Below are 17,262 nucleotides of genomic sequence, written 5' to 3'. Positions count from 1 at the left end.
GTCCCTGGACAATTCACCACACCGAGACCCACCCAGGCCCCCAACCTGCCTGTGTGCACACGGATCTCCCCTTCCCCCTCACCCACCCCTGCCCACTTGGGTCTCCCTCTGCTCCACTGATGTGAACCCATCTTGCCTTTTAAGGGCCAGCCTCAGGTCTGCCTCCCCTCTGAGGCCTGCCCAGGCCCATCCAGGCTTTCTGCTGTCTCCCACCCTGAATCTGGGCAGCAGTGACAGTCACTAGTAAGGCTTACTGTACCTTACTTTCTCTCCCAGCTTGAATTTTACATTCCGGGGGGAGGGGGGGGAATTAGATTTCATCTCTAGCTCTCTCTGTGGTGTCTGATACCTAGCAGGTACCCAATTAAGTGACCAATAGAAATCCAGCATCCCCAAATACCTGAGAGAGGATGGCTTGGTGACTTGAAATCCTATATTTTTATTTTAAAAGTAATATGATAACTATAGCAGACAGAGATTGAGTTTGAACTGTGTGTTGCCCTCATGGGCATCATCTCAGGAAACTCTCCCCATGATCCTACAAGTATTGTCATTATCCCCATTTAACATATGGGGAAACTGAGTCTCAGAGAACTGAGCTACTTGTCCCATATCATACAGCTAGTAAGCAGTAACATGGGAGTTGGAACCCAGGCACGTCTGCCATCTCATTACCTATTAAACTTGTCACTGACATGCTTATCAGGGGAGCTTCCGGCTGATTGATTTTAAAGACCAAGGAACACCAGTGACCAGCCAAAGGGCATGAGTCAGCTTGGATATTTTGGACCCATTCTCTGCCAGTGGGGCTCCCAGTGCCTCCATAGGGGGGTCCTTATTAGACTGTACTCAGGGCTGAGGAGATACTCACCTACCCCAAAGCCAAAAAGAAAGTCAGGGGCACATGGATTTCCCCAAATAAGACACCTCTGGGGCTCTGTAGAGAGTGAGGTACTTTTTCTATTAAATGAAGGTAGAGCGGTCGTTCAGGAAATGTGAGCTGGCAAGCGGGCTTTAGAATTTAAGCCTGCCCTTCTGGCTGCCCATCATTACGTAGATGGCCCTGACATTTCTACTTTCAGAGGGTAGCTTGTAGGATTTGGAAAGCAACCAAATTCTGATCTCAAAGGAATCTAAAATCTTGAGAAAATGGTAAGTATTTTTTGTACTGCCTGTGCCTCGAGCATCCAACCACTGGCCTCTTGTCTGATGCTGTCACCTGTGGGGCCCGTGAGGTGCTTGCTTTGAGGGTATGTGGTTTCCTTGATGCACACCGACCTATTCATACGGGTTAGCATCTTCTCAAGAGCAGCGCCTGCTTGACTAATTTCATTAATCGTCCCAAGGTCCCGTGGGAGGGTCGGAGCGAGAGTGTTCTCACAACTGAGGCACGGTGAGACTGAGTCCAGTCCCAGGTTACACAGGGGTTACACAGAGTCCAGACTGGGGCTAGCAGAGCTCTGAGGTCTCAGGGTCCAAGCCTACTCACTTCTCAAGTTTATTGTAGAAAACAGTTAAAGACAAAAGAATCATATAGGCTAAGTAAAATTCTCTGGCTAAGTCTTTAAGAGAAAAAGCACTGTTAGACCCAACAGAAATGAAACTATACGTTCGCACAAAAACTACACAGATCTGTACACAAACGTTCATGGCAGCATTATTCATCATAGCCCAAACAGGGAAACAAGCCACACGGCCACAAGCTGGAGAATGGGTACCTAAGATGTGGCATCTCCGGACAATGAGATATTACTCAGGATATTACTTCAAGGAACCTCGAAGACATTATGTTTTTTAAGGGAAAAAAGCCCATACTGTATGACGCCATTTCAGACAGAAAGCAGACGAGCGGTTGCCTAGGCCTGGCAGGAGGTGGGGGGATGGGGAGTGATTGCTACTGTGTATGGGGTTGCTTCTACAGGATGACAAAAATGTTCTAAAATTAGTGGTGATGGTTGCACAATCATGTGAATACACTGAAACCATTTGACTGTTTACTTTAAATGGGTGAACTGTATGGTATGTGAATTCTATCTCAAACTTGTTTCAAAACCCAAACCATGGTTAATGAAATAATGAACCCAGTGACAGGGCTTCCCTGAAGGATGTGGTCTCACCCGTGGGCTCTGATCAGCTCGGGTCTTCTCCTGCAGAGCTTGGCCAAGACAATCCGAGGGGCAGGGATACAGATGGAAAAGACTGGATCCTTTGATTTCTCCACAGAGACTACACGAGGAGGAGTTCTGATGGCCTCTTTCCCGTGTGGATTATTTACAATTTTATGGAATCGATCTCACTATTCTGTTTTCATTTCTGGGTTACAAGTCAGGCTTCAAAAAGCATTCTCCGTTCTAAGATTATAAATCTTATAGAACTTAACTAATGTTTTCCTCTAAGGTTTGTCTTCTTACATTTAAATACTCAACCAAGGATCCAGGTTGTTTTTGTTTGTTTTGCCAAACAGATAGCCAGTTATTAAATGAGGAGTTTTAAATTTGGGGTTACGATGGACTTGGGGTATCTTGTAACTTCCAGGAATATAAAAAAATGTGTGTGTGTGTGTATGTGTGTCTGTTCATTTTGGGGGGGAAAAGGGTTATAGATCTTGTCACATTCTCAGGGGTTTTGTGACTCACAGAAAAAAACCACTGAACTCTACATTTCATAACCTGGGGTCCAGGTGGACTGTGCATGTATATTCCAGTGCACGAGGCTGAATCCAAGCCAAGAGGACAATTATTAAACAATTACAGGGGAGGCCTGAGCAATTACTTCTGGGGAAAGTTCTCTGTCACATGTCTAGTGAGAGTTGTACCACCTTTTGGTTTGACGGCTTACTGAGGCAGAGAACAGGAAGTAACTCTCACGGGCTCTCCCTGGGCCTAGAAAACTTGACGTTTTTATTCATCTGCTGACAGATAGAGTGGAGCTAAATCATTTTAGCTGACAAAACTTGGGGCCTTCTGTCACAAAGAATTTGAGGAGGCTCATGGTCCTCAATATAAATGAACGATCAAGTGGAAATGAAACTGCCATGACAAAGAAGGTGGCAGACCCTTGTGTGTGTGTGTGTGTGTGTGTGTGTGTGTGTGTGTGTGTGTGTGTGTGTGTAGACTCACATATTCATGTACTAAATAGATATGTAACACCCAATGCATGCCAGGCATGGTCTAGACTGGGCTTCTCAAAGTGTGGTCCCCGGACCAGCAGTTTCACCATCACCTGGGTACTTGTTAGATGTGCAAATTTCCAGGTCCACCCCAGACCTCCTGAATTAGAAGCTTTGGAGTCAGGGCCCAGCAATCTGTGTCTTAATAAACTCTCCAGGCGATTCTGATGCACATCCATGTTTGAGAACCACTGGTCTAGAGACATCTAGGGATGTAATGGTGAAAAGACAGATGAAATCCCTGCTTTCCTCATGGAGTTGACATTCCAATGTGTGTGGTAGGGGAGGCAGGAAACAAACAAGTAAACAAATAACTGAAGATGACAATGTTCCGATGGCAGTATGGTCTATGAAGGAAAAGAAAGCAGGGGGATATGAAAGATAGTGATGGGGGCTGATTTAGAGCCAGTGGCCAGGAAAGAGGCAATCTGAAATGAAATAAGAATGATAAGCTATAGCTGGCCGGGCAAAGAGGGGCAGAAAATAAATGTGTACACTTTAGGTAGAGGGAATAGCAGATGCAAAGGTCCTGAGGCAGGACTGTATTTGGCCTAGATGAGTATTATGACTGGAACAAGTGAGCAAGGAGTTCATAGCAGGTGGAATTAGGGAAGCAGGTGGAGGGAGCAAGCTTAGCTTTTGTTCTTAGAATAAGTCAAAGGCAACGGACAGTTTTGAACAAATAGGGACATGATCTGATTTACCTTTCAGCAGGATCCCTCTGGAATGAACTATAAAGGGTTAGGGTAGAAGCAGGAAAATCAGCTAGGAGGATATTCCAATAACCCAGGAAAATGGTGCTTGGATGGACTAGACCAATGTGCAAAGATCTATTATTAAGGGAAATCCAAACAACAACGCAGGACACTGGGCCTAGTAAATTGTTTTTGAGCATATACACATACAGATGGATGAAACCATTTCCCCCCAGAGTTTCCACAAAAACTCCCCAGTTTCTCCTCTGGGGAGAGGAGATTAGTGAGGGTCATTTTAGAGCCTTCTGTATGTCATGCATTTTGGTCACATGTGTGAAGCATTACTTTTATGTAAAGATAAAATATTTTAAAATAAAAATTGAAAAACTGAGATCGAGGAAAACATAAAATAGAATAGGTGATGGGTGATCAATATCAGAGAGAGGAAGCCCACCTCACGTGGGTTAGAGTCCTTTCCGAGCACGGGCTTCTGGAGTCACTAGAGAGACAGGCTGACTATGGGCTGAGCTCCAGCTCTTGGATTATGACGGGATCAGGCTACTGCCCGCTTGAGAACCACCGGGCCCTGTTTCTGTCCTGCGGCTCTGATGATGTTTGTGGCTTTCAGGTCTCCTCGGGCAACTCATACAATTTCCTGTGAATGTCTGCTGCGTTTCTCTCTGCCCTGTTTGTCAAATCACTCTCCTGACATCCTGGCAGTTGGTTCACCATGAGGCCAGCATGCCCTTCATTTAATTGCATGATTTGGCATAAACAGAAGGAAATACTTTGCCAGGAAAGAGAGTATAATGCAGCATCTGATTTCTCCTGTCAGCTGATTAGGATTTGTCGTGTCCCAACAAGGTCAAATGAAATTAGAAAGGAAATGCAGTGTGTCTGGTGTGTTTCAAATAACTGCATCATTTATGTAAACAGGACAAACGAAGGGGAAGTTTTAAAGCAAATATTGATTATCGACCTCAAGATTCAAGGCAAAAGAAGCCATTGCTTGTAGGTTATGCCTGGAGAGGAAGAATATTTATTGGGGGGCATTTTGAATTCTGCCGATTCTGTCATGCTCTGGTTCTGCTGTCATGTTGGTGAAACCAACCAGGGACGCCTGATTTTCAGAGGCACCGAGCACAGAATAAGTAAAAGCACAGCAATGCTGCATTCTACCTTTATCACCCTGCTACGCCTCCTAGAAGAGGTTTAGAGCCACTTTCTCTACGAGCAACCGCTCAAGGGCTCCACTGTGAGTCAACCTCTTAGGATGCAGAAGGAAAAATCTCACCTCCGGAACCAGCCACAACATTTTAGGTGTGGATGACTCTGGCCACAGCCACACCTCTGCGGATAAACCTACCAGGCTTCTCCTAGGGTTTCTGTGGGTCCTGCAAATTGTCATGTTCTTCTCCCAGACCCACCCTCTACAGGTTGTAACCACCGCAGAAATTAGACTACTTTTAAAAGTAGTCTAGGAGCTTTGAGGGAAGAGATGGGTTTTGTTACATGGTCTGTAGAGGATCTGGTGTCTTGTGGATGCATAATGAGCAGCCCCACCAGCTATTATTTGCATGAACTATTTCCTGGCCCAGAGCTGGAAGGCTATTCTGAGGCCAGACTTTCAGGCAAGGCAACCCCCAAGTCCCTTCCCATGCTAAATAACAGGCCAGAAAGCATTAACATGATCATGTCTCCTGAGTCAGAACATCCGAATGTGTATTATTTAAAAGATAAATTGAGATGCTTGACATGAAAGTTGAAGTAAATGTGAAATTTGTGGGATGTTAAGATGACATTTTTGAAAATTCGATATTGAGGGGAATTCTATTATAGTAAATACTTTAAGGAACTGAGGATTCATTAATTCCCATTATTTGGACAGTAACATTGCTGAATACCAGATATGCAGTAAAGAAATTAGTTTATATCAGTAGCTAGGGATTATTTTGTCTAAAAGCTGTGTAGGTTTGTTTTTTTTTTAACATCATTTCACAACTGGATGTCATGGAGTGACTTACACGTGTGTTACCTGTTTTCAAGGTGCTCTCACACACTTTGGCACACTGGATCATCACAATACGGCTGTCGCCTTGCAGGGAAGATGCAGGTAGCAGAGTCTCATTCATCTCCTTTAGGAAGGAGAGACCAGGGAGCCCCGAGGAGCTGAGCTGCCCAGGAAGGGCCAACCACACCATGTGGGCAGGTTCAAGGGCATGACCCTGAGCTAGGGACACCTGTTTTTAGTCACAGCGAGGGCTTTAATTAGGGGTACAGCCTGGGTAAGACTCTGAGCTGCATCTCTGTCCTCAGAATTTTTGGTCTGCTATTTAATGGGCTTAATTTCCTAATTGAGTGTTCTTTAACTTTAAAATCCATCATTCCACGTACTGGAAGGTTAACATGCACACTGGATGTAGCACAATACTTCTCCAATACTGAGAAGATGATTGTCTGCAATATTGTTATCTCTCTGTGCTTCAGAAGGCCCTTTGGCAATGTTCAGATCCTCAGGAAGATTATTATTTTTTAAAGCCAATTATGAGTGCCTTTGAATACGTGCACATGGCAGTTCATGGAGGTTCCAGGTAATAAAATTTGGTGAAAATGACTTTTTCTGTACTTTTTAAGTCCCTTTCAGGAGAGCTGCGGCTCACCCATTATTAGAGTTAAGTGATGTGTGTGCTTCTAGGTCTCTGTCCCAGAGGATGAGCTTCTCTGAGACTCATCCCCTCAGAAGGCACAAATATGGCTCCGTGGATGCTACCTTCAGACGCATCAGAAGCTACCTGCTGCGTTTGGAGACCGGGCTTCCACCTCCACCTTCCAAGGGGAAGTGGAGAACAGAGAGCCTATTTCTAGTTCTCACAGGTCCACCTGTACCTGTCTATCTGAATCATCAGGTGGGTAGGCTTAGACACACACACACACACACACACACACACACTCACCCCTCCCAGGCTCAGATGCCTACCTAAGGAGGAGGGACTTTCATCCATCATAGGAAACTATTAATCATGTTTCCATTTAGTCTCTTCAAAGATACCTCCTGATCTGTATCTTCTTAATCCAATTTCCAGCTTCACTCCCTACCTTCTAGCGAGGCAGCTTCCTCCCTTCCCTCACTCTGTCCTGGCCAGTGGCATGAAGATGATGCCCAAGGTCCTTAAACGAAATCCCTGCCCCTGGAGCTGGGCTCACCTGAGGATTTGTTCGCCTAGCTCAGCAGTGACAGGCTCGACCACGGGTAAAGAATGACAGAAACGCTCGCTCTGCAGCCCCTTCCAGCCCTAGCCTGGATGGCCATTGCCTCGAGTGGCTTTGCAACATGCCCTTTGCAAGGCGTGGCTCTAGGAATGGCACAGACAGACACACACACACACACTCTGCCACACACAGACACCAACACCCTGTGTAGAGATGCCAGATGACAGAACAGAAAAGGACTCTTTCATCCAGCAGCCTTCTGATTCCAGAGGAGCGTCTCTGAGCCACGACCTGCTGTTTCCCTGACGACTGAGACTTCCAAATAAACAGGATTCTGCTCAGACAGGCCAGTAGTCCATTCGGCTCAGCCATTTGCCCCAAGACAAACCACGCTAAAATAACACCCAGGACAGTTGCTGCCGCTGTCTCTGCCTCCCTTCCTGGCCGGCCAATAGCTCTGCATTCCTGGGCCTGCAGCTGGAGTCAGAGCTGGGGGCACGCAGAGCTTTGTGTATGTCCCTGTGGGTGGGGTCCGCGTGGGCTGTTGTCTAAAGGCAGGTCCCCTTTGCTGACCAACAAGGCCAGCGAGAGACCCAGAGGCTGACATTCTTGGCCTCCCAGCCTGCCTCCCTGCTTCCCACACAGCCCCGTGGGACTGGTAGCCGGCTCTGTGGCATGGTGTCTGGAGGCGGACCAGCAACCTGATGTGCATGCCACGGCCCGTCCCCTCTCCCCACACAGAGCTGCAGCAACTGAGAAGTCCAGAGAGCCGGCGTGGGGCTGCTGGGGAAGCAGCGGCAGCACAGTGACCGCGACACAGAGCAGACGACACCCGGCCGATTCCCCTTCCCCTTGGACAAAGAGGCACAGTCCTCAGCCTGCAAGTTTTTCAGGTAAGAATCTGAGTATTTGTTCTAGGAAACAAAGAGCAGCTTATATGCAGAGCTGAGGGGCTGTGTATGTGTGTGCGTGCACGCGGGTGTCCCAGTGCAAGGACAACAATGACGCGGAGATGGAAAAAAACTCGGGAAAAGTTAAGGCAGTAGGATGTTTGAAGCAGATCCCACTGGAACCAGCTGTCCTGCAAGGGCACCCAGAAGCTCCCCTCTGGCTGGGTTTGAACCATGCTGCAGACTGCTCTGGGGGAAGGGCTTGCTGATGGCACAGGCAGGTAAAAACAGCACCTAGAGTTTAGAGACTGTAAAAGTAATCATGTATCATGCTGCCCAGCACCTTCCTCCCTGCACTGCCAGGCTGGTGAGGACTGGAGGGGGCAGAATGTTCTCATTTACTAAAGTGCTGGTGTGGCCCTTTTGGTTCGGCAGAAGCCAAAATCTGTGTGGCTTTCGTGAGTCTGGCTGGCACACTCACTGTCTTGGGGAGCCTGGACGTTCAGCTGCCTCAGGAAGTCTGTTCACTGGGTGAGCACCTGAGATTTTATCAACATTTAGGTATGAAAGTCAGGCTGAAATATAGGATTAGCAGAATGCGAGAAGATAGGCTGGTATTCTGACGGCCCTCCCAGCCACCTGGATTATTCCTTACCTTCCTTCTGATCTTCTCAGAAAATCACATCCTCCTCTCCGTACCCTTGCAGACAGGCACCGCAGAGAAGGTGTGCGAATGGCTAGCCACACCCACGTCACGATTACATGCCCAAAGTATTCAAGGCTTCTAGAGAGGAGCACTTGACAAATTCAGACATCCAGGTCTGGGGTAGAATTCAGGCATTCAATCAAGTACCCATTTTTCAGAGACCCCAGAGGAACCCACCTCATCTGGGCACTCGGGTCCAAGAGCTCCCTCCGTGACTCGGCAGAATGTAAACACTCTGTGCTTTCTCCAGCTGTTTCAATCCACCCCCACTTTTCTGCATTCTTTTCTGCTTGGGCACTTTCCCTTTCACTCCCTACAGGGATGTGATTGTTTATGACTTAGCTCTGCGAACACCAGTGGGAGATGCAAGCATCTGGCAGAGGACGAGCCGGGCACTGCGTGGGGCTGAGCCAGCCTGAGGCGGGCAGAGGGTTGAAAAGAAATGAGCCTAGCATTGCAAAGTGGTGTCCAGTGAGGCACTATCTGGGTGAATGAGTGTGGATTTTGGTGGAGACTGTGATTCACAGTCACAAATTCCTTTTTCCTTTGTTTTCCTTGTGTTGGTCATTGAGGGCTTCTGAGGAAAGTCCCCTTTTGAGTTGTATATCTGAAGGCAAGATCATCAACTTGCTGCCGAGGGCAGCTGGCGCATGCTGGAGACTTTCTTCTGTTGACCCTGCCTTTTTTAGTATGAGTAAATGAATTGGCAAGTTAGGTACTTAATCAAGAGCGAAGTTAATGCACAAAAAATTAAGGCAGGAAACATGGAGTTTCTTGTAAACTGCCTCCCAAATCTGGTGTGCAGACATACATATATGGCTTTTGCCTGGTTGCAAAAAGGATTTAAGGAGGCACTATCTGCTTCGTTTGGTGGTGTGACGTCACAGGCCAGGAGCATCAACCATGATGACTGTATTTGCAGTGGTGATGGTAGAGGGACATCATACACTCCTCTACCCTTAGTGAAGGGATGCCTGATCCCAGGACAGGGGGTGTGCTCACTGACTCTGCTGACATGCATTCTGTGGCCCCTGCGTCAACTATGGAAGATCATGGTGCTACCAGGCCTGCTGTACCAGCTTCTAGGAATCAGGGATGGTGCGGACCAGAAGGCACGCCCCTTCCACTCGATCAAATAGCTCTTGCTTGGCTAGTGCAATACTCCTTGATTTACACTACTAGAAAAATAATCTACAGTCACTGGTGCCACAGACATACCCTGTTTTAGGTAAATCTAACACCTACACATGACACAAATTCCAGGCAAATGAGTTTTTTTTCCTTAAAAAAGGATCCGCTAATCAGCAAATGTTCACTGGGTACTGCCCAGGTGTCCCACCTCAAGGTACCGCTGGATCAAGCCCACTCAACCACAGAGGAGGGAGGGCACCGACCTGCGTGCGCAGGTCACAGAGAATGGGCCTGGGCTGACAGGACATCCAACGCAGCTGGGAGGCAGAGTCCAAGGTATGCGGACAAGGACAAGCATCTGGACCAGTGGCCTAGAGGGAGAGAAGAAGGAAGGGAACAGTAATTGTCTGATTCCTAAATATCACTACTTAAGAGAGGCAGCCTAACATAGTGACCAAGTGCACAGATTCTGCAGCTGAGCTCCCTGGAGTTCGAGTTCAGGCTGTGCCATTTATTAGTCCCAAGGCCTTGTGCCTCAGTTTCATCATCTGTAAAATGGGGGAATAACGTACCATCCTTGTTGGTGAAAGGATCAAATGAGTCATGCTCTTAGCACAGTGCCTGGCTTATAGTGAGTACTATGTGAGTATCTGCCATTGTTATTACTGAAAGGTGGGTCTGAAAAGGCTGTCCACAAGTCCATTTGTTCCAAAGTCCAAAGTGAGACTCTATGAGTGACCATTATGGCCACCTTTGGGGCAGCATGGAGGTGCTTTGGCTCTGGCATGGGTTTTGCTTTCATCTCGGAGCATTCAGAAATCGAAGGGCTTCTGTGTTGGTTGCTAGTGTTTCCTGAGCCCTTACTGTGTGCCAGGTACTCTGCCTGGCTTGACACACAGTTGCTCAAGACCACCTCTCTGACTCTGTCCAAGGAATGCTAGCGATGGGGGCAGGTGTGAGGAGCATGCCCGTCTTGCTCCAGGGCTGTGCAGATGTGGGTGGTCCTTCGGCCAAGACTCATCTCTGTCTCTTCAGGATCTGTGGTTTGCAAACTTTCACATGCATAAGAATCATAGGGGAGCTTGTTTTAAAAATCAGGTAAATCCTGCACACAGAGGTCCTGATTTAGCCAGGTTCCCGAGGGTCCCAGATTCTGCATTTCCTGGGTGGGGCCCAGGTGATTCTGACTTTGGTCCATAGGCCACATCTGAAGTCTGACCATGACTCTGTTTCTTTTCTCTTCATTATTGTGAACAAGAACACAGAGTCATTTGGCCTCAGTGACCACCAGCTTCTTCCTTGTCCTCACCTTCTTCCGGAATGGCCATTTTCCTGGGACTCACCCCCCCCCAATGGCAGTGAGGTGGACCACACACCACACCTCCTGCACCCTGAGTTATTACGTGCCCAGCACAGCGGCAAGCCCTTCATGCTTATCCCTCACTCAGTCTTCAGAGCCATCCCATTGGTCGGGAGCGGTCATTATCCACCTGTTACAAGGGAAGGGAAAGGCCCCACTGCTAGTGAGCGGCTAATCTGGGGTATGAATGCCGATTACCAGAGCAGTGGCATGTAACCTCTTGGCCAGGCGACAACTGGGGTTTTAGCTGCTTGTTAGGTCAGCCTTTCCCTTCTCACTCTTGGGTGTCTTTCTCTGGTTCACACTCCTCTCTTGTCTGCTTCCATTCCCCAGCTCCCACATACCTTCCTCAGAAGATGATGTGTCCCTGTGCTTCCCTACTTTTTTCTCCTTCAATAAATCAAAAAGGGTTGGAGCAATGGACAGGTGGAAGGCAGGCGTTACGAGTTGAACTATGTCCTCTCCTTAAATTCGCATGTTGAAGTCCTAACCCCCAGAATATCAGAACGTGACCTTATTTGGAGACGCCTTTACAGAGGAAATCAAATCTAAATGATGTCATTAGGGTGGGCCCTAATCCAGAATGACTGGCGTCCTTATAAAATGGGGAAATTGGGACACAGAGACACCTCTAGAGGGATGACGAAGAGATGAAGACACAGGGAAAAGACGGCCATCTCCAGGTCATGGACAGAGCCTGGAACAGATCCCTCCCTCACAGCCCTGGAAGGAGCTAGCAGCCATCTACAAGATGGAGCGAGGCCTGGGACAGCTCTTTCCCCCACCACTCTCAGAAGGAACCGGCCCTGCCAATACCGTGGTTTTGGACTTGAGGCCCCCAGGGCTACGAGGCGATACACTTCTGTTGTTTGAGACATGGTCTGTGGTACTTGCCGCGGGAGCCTAGCAGACTACTACAGTGGGAACCAGAGTCCTACATTCCCCCCGCAGGCCCTGAGTTTGGGGTGATCTAGTTGGAGGCCAACCCGTTATACCAAGCTATGACAGCGTTCTCTTTTCTTTAACTCGTGACTGTTCTTCTGTTGGCTTCAATGCTGTTCATGGGAGTCACAGGTAGGTCCAAGTCCCAGGAAGGAAGAAGGAATGAATAGCAAGGATGAGGAGGGAGGAAGGAAGGGAAAGTAAAGAAACAGAGAGGCAGGAAGAGGAAAAAGAGAGAGCAGGGACTGGAATGGGGGATACTTGAGGGACGTTCATGCCCACGGCAGGTCCAACCCACTTCCCTGTGGGAGGCCACCTGTGTGCCAGGGAGCATGTCGAACACTGGGGTACGACAGAGCCTGGAATGGATGGCCCCTACCTTCAGGAAAGCCGGAGGCCAGAGAGGGACACAGACCTCAGTCACGCAGTACTTTTCCTGAGTGTCTCGGGAAAGCAAATGCACTACCCGACCCAGTCAGGGGGTCTGGAAAAGCTTTGGTGAGTTCGTGATGCCTGGGTTGAGATGTGGGGGACTGGCAAGGGTCCTCTGGGTGAGGGATGAGTGTTTCAGGTGGAGGGAGGCGTACTGCCAAGGTCACATGGGATGAGGAAGTGTGGCACCGCTAAGGAGTTGTGGAAAGGCCAGTGTGGCTGGAATGCAGGGAAGAAGAAAGAGGAGCTAGCCAGAGCTCAAGGCCCAGGAGGGGGCTGGACCATGGCAGCTGTGCTGACGATTTAGGTTCTTCAAATGGGAACCACAGAAGGCCGGAGAAGGAAGCCATCCTGTATAGGGAAAACTTTCATCAAAGGGAATGCTGGGATAGAGATGCTGACGGTGTGGTTTAGCAGCGGCTCCATCCTGAGGCCAGACATCAGGCTTTTTGAGCTCCCAAACTTGGGGCTGGCTGCATTGCTTCTCGGGACTTAAGTTCCAGGACACTTCCTAAAAATTGTTGTAGCCATGGTCAACCCTCAACAGAGTACATTCTAGGTATTTGTCACGGTCCCACTGGAAAGGGTCAAATAGGGACATTTCTCTCCTGTCAGCGAGGTTGATTAGCAAGCTGGGCACCTCAGACAGGTTGACCAGGCAGCCCCCTGTTCGGCATCCCTTGGAGAACAAAGAGAGGCAGGCCCCGGAATATGACCTCTCTGCTTGCGTACCTGGCCTGAAGCAAGAGGAGCTTGCATGCATCCCGGAGGCTAATGATTCCGTGGGGCTGCCGAGAAGGGCAGAGATTCCGGTTGTGAAAAGGAAAGAAGTAAGGGCAGGAAGCCCTGAGGCTATCAGGAGTGAGAGTGGGCAGAGAAGTGTCTGAAAGGAGCAGGGCAAAGCCCAATGTTGCCTTATTCATGAGTTCCTGGGAGCAGCATCCAGCTGAGCATGGAGCCGGCAATTCCAGCGTGGGGCCTGCAGCCCCCCTACCACACACACAATCCCCATCGCTGGGATCCCTCTCATCCATGCCCATCGTTGTGGGCACAATCCGCACGGGAGGCCTTCGCCATATGCCCTGCCTGCCACAGAAAGCACTCTCTTCCTTTTTCTTTCTGAGGAGGTACTGGATTTGGCTAAGCAAGGATGTGTTCTCGGAGAAAGCGGAGCACACTTTGGAGAAGAGAGGTGATTTTCAGGAAGGTGAGTAAGCAGCCCAAGGCCTCTTGGCGAGCGAGAGCCCCCGACTCTGCTCCTCTCACATCTCCCACCCACTCTGGCCCCACTGGCCTCTTTCCTGTTCCTCTGGGGTGCCATGTCCTTGCCTGCCTCTCAGACTTTATGACTCTGTTCCATCTGCCTGGAATGCTCTACCCTTTTCTTCACATAGCAGGTCTTTTCCCCCTCGGGCCTCGCCTCTCTTGGGAACTCCCCAAAGACGCTTTCTTTCCTGTCTCTCCCTCTCATGGCCTTTGTCCCAGTCTGGACTTTTCAATTTTTTAAAGACTTACTATTGCCCAACTTCCCCACTCATGAGGGCAGGATCTCATCCGTCTTGTTCCGTGCTGCATCCCTAGGACAGAGCCTCGCTACAGAGCAGGTGCTCAATAAATGTGGGCCCAAGGAATGAATGAGTGAATCATACAGTCTTGGAGTGGGAAAGCCAAGGTCAAGGACAGCAGTGGGAATCTCCCACTCTCTGTTGCTCTTCATAGCTCTCGAAAGGGGGGCATCACATCTGAAAGCAAAGCTGACAAGTCTGCATCAAGTGCTTCCGACCCTGCCTTAGGGGAGCAGACCCCTCATGGGTCCCCATGCCACTGACTCTGGCTTAGCCAGCCTAGTCTCATCTCTTCAGAGAACTCACTTTGGTTGCCTGGAAAAAAATCCCAGCTTAGTTGTATTATTCATGCTTAGAGATGAATAACGTCTTTTGGCTGATGGGCATCAAAGGCAAGTAAGTGATGTCAGGCACCTAGAAGGGAGACATCGATCTGGCGTGTTCCGGCCCTCGCACCCATGGAGGCAGCTGGAACAGCGCATCTCTGCCTTTGCCATCAGTCAGATGGGAACAGAAGCAGTTTGCATTGATTAATCAATGTGTGCAAAGTGCTGCACCAATACTTCTGGGGACATAAAGAACCTCTAGAAAATGAGACTCTCCTTTTCCTTCCTCAGGATCTCTGTCAGAGTTTAGAAATGGCAACAGGAGGAGAGCTGAGATGAAGGCTCCAGTCACTCCCTGGAGCCCACACAGAGCAAGTCTGCAGCCCAGAGAACATTCCCCCAGTTCAGAGTCACGGGCTAGGTTGGCCCAGGCTTCTCAGCCTTTAGTGATAAGGAATTTCAGTTATAGGAGCAAGCACAAAATCTTCGCTCAGGTGGCCATAAAATACTTGCTCCATTCTTCCCAGCTGGTCCTGGATGCCTTTGTGGAGGGCTCTGGAAGCAGAGTTCCAAGTGCCTTGGAAAGAGAGTAAGCAGAGAAGCCCAAGATTCATCTCACGGTTCCAATTCTGCCCCCCGTCCCCCGCTCTCATTACCCTTTCACTAGTTCAGAGTGATAGTCTGTGGTGCCTAATGGTAGGGGAGCAAAACGGTCAAGGGCATGGACTCTAGGGTAAGGCTGGCTTTGAATTCTGGCTCTGACTCTCAACAGATGCATGGCCCCGGCCAACTTCTCCATTTCTGTAAAACAGAACAGGGGCACCTGTTTCCTGGGGTTGCTGCCTGGAGTATGGGCGGTAATAGAGGCGAAGTCCATTCTGTGTTACATTATCAATGTTAGGTGCTGCTCTCTCATAGGGTTGGGTTAAGATTTTAGTGAGACAGTCTGTGTAAAGCACCAAAAATGTTTTAGGATGTAACATGCAGCACACTATTTGCCCAATAAAATAGTAATTATTGCTACTGACAAGTCTGCAGTCTGGCTAAGGCTTTTTTAGAAGCCTTTGTAAGAATTTATTTGATCTAAAAAAATGTTCCTGGGACATGAAGGTCACCTGCTGTCCAGCTCTTCTTCCACCAGTTTTTTTGTTTGTTTGTTTCAAGGGACAATTATCACCCTGTGCTTTCTCAGCACTCTAAAACCTCGTGTCAGGAACCCACAACTAGCCAAGGAAGCCAGAGAGCCCTTGAAGAGCTGAAGCATGGAACAGACACAGGCCACTTGCTCAGCACTTGTAGGCTGTGGGCGTTTCCAACAAACAATTAAAGGGGTCAGCTTCAGCAGGCTCCTTCTGCTCAGTTCACAAAACGGCTTTTGGGATTCCCACCCATCCAAGGGCGTGAGGTTCTTCAGGGCACAGACTCCTCACAAATTCTGCTCTAGCACCCCGGTCCAAGACTTTGAGCTTAAGTTATCTGAAAGTCCGACTGCTGGGATGAAAGCGACAGGCTGGTGTAGGCTGGACTGGCCCGGCTTTTGCATTCAGGCTGTCCACTGCTCTGTCCCTCCCTCCTGCATGACCTTGCGTAAGGAACTGGTGCTTTTTATACTCTGGAGTCCTTCTACAAGAGCTGCCTCTAGAGAGTGGGGTGGAGGTTAAGTGTGGTGTGTAGAGCTCCAGCTGTCTCTCTCTACATGCCTTCCTTTGTGGCCTTCCTGACCATCACATAGCTGTGGATATGGAAAAACCCCAGCGGCGATCAATGAGTTAAAGGCTTGCCAATATTCGCTTGCACCAGGTGACCGTGAGCACATCACTTGGCTTCTGGAGCAGCACAGAGAGATGGATTATGGGAAGGGGTCCAGGCCATAGTCTGAAGGAGGGGATGCTGGCAGCCCCCACACTCAGCTCAGCCCATCCTTGCATCACGGGGCCCAGGCCCACATTATGGATTTCCAGCCCACTGCTCCCCTGGGATGTCAGACTTCTCACGAAGACCTGAAGATTGATGGTCTTCCTTAAAGGAGGGGGACCCCTTCCTGACCCACTCTGAACTTCCCCAGATGCCTCTCCACCTCCCACTGAGGCCCCAGGATTTAATGCGCAGCTGGTTCAGGGTGGATCCAAATGGAGGCAGCGCACATGGGGGGAGAGCGTTTCCAAGGCGATGTCCGAGTTGTCTCTAGTGACCCGTTAACCTGACCCTCCCTGCCTTACGCTGCCCCAGAACTGAGCCAAGCCTTTGGAGGGCGGATACACCTTAGGATGTCTGGCTGGGGCCCTACTGTGGTGGGAGGTTCGGATCCCACGCTGGGACGGGCCCTGGGGAAGGTCAGGGGGAGGGTGAGCCAGAGCAGGCTTCATCGCCTCTATTACCTCCTGGCCTTTCCTTCTTCTGATGGAATGGCAGTCAGATGTGGGGTGTGGAGGCCCCTGTTTCAGTGACTGTAAAGAACATCTCTTCAAAAGAGCTCTCAACATGTCTTATTGTAGGATGGAAGCAGAGCCTGAATTGGCTACTTTAAAGTCTTTTTATACTGTAGATCAAGAGAAAGACCTCTGGTGACTAATTAGGAGTCCTACATTCGTCAGACTATTACAGCCCCAAAGTCAGTGTTTCCCCGGAGTCAAGGTCCCTTTCTCTTCCTGGCCAGTCCCACATCCTGCTGGGCCTGCGTTGGCCGCTCATGTTTCTCATTATCTCTCCCCCATCCTCTTTAAAGGCTTCTCACTCCACCCAGGGGTTTTATTTTTAAAACTTGCACAGTAATGCTAGGGCTGAGCAGGACACACTGCCCACATTCCCAGGAAACTGGGCTGCCTGGAAAAGCATC

The sequence above is a fragment of the Eumetopias jubatus genome, unplaced genomic scaffold, assembly GCF_037043125.1.
Source record: "Eumetopias jubatus isolate StellerSeaLion01/CBP00866 unplaced genomic scaffold, mEumJub1_p1.0 scaffold_5, whole genome shotgun sequence".
In the NCBI taxonomy this organism is placed as follows: Eukaryota; Metazoa; Chordata; class Mammalia; order Carnivora; family Otariidae; genus Eumetopias; species Eumetopias jubatus.
This window is presented reverse-complemented; position numbering follows the sequence as displayed.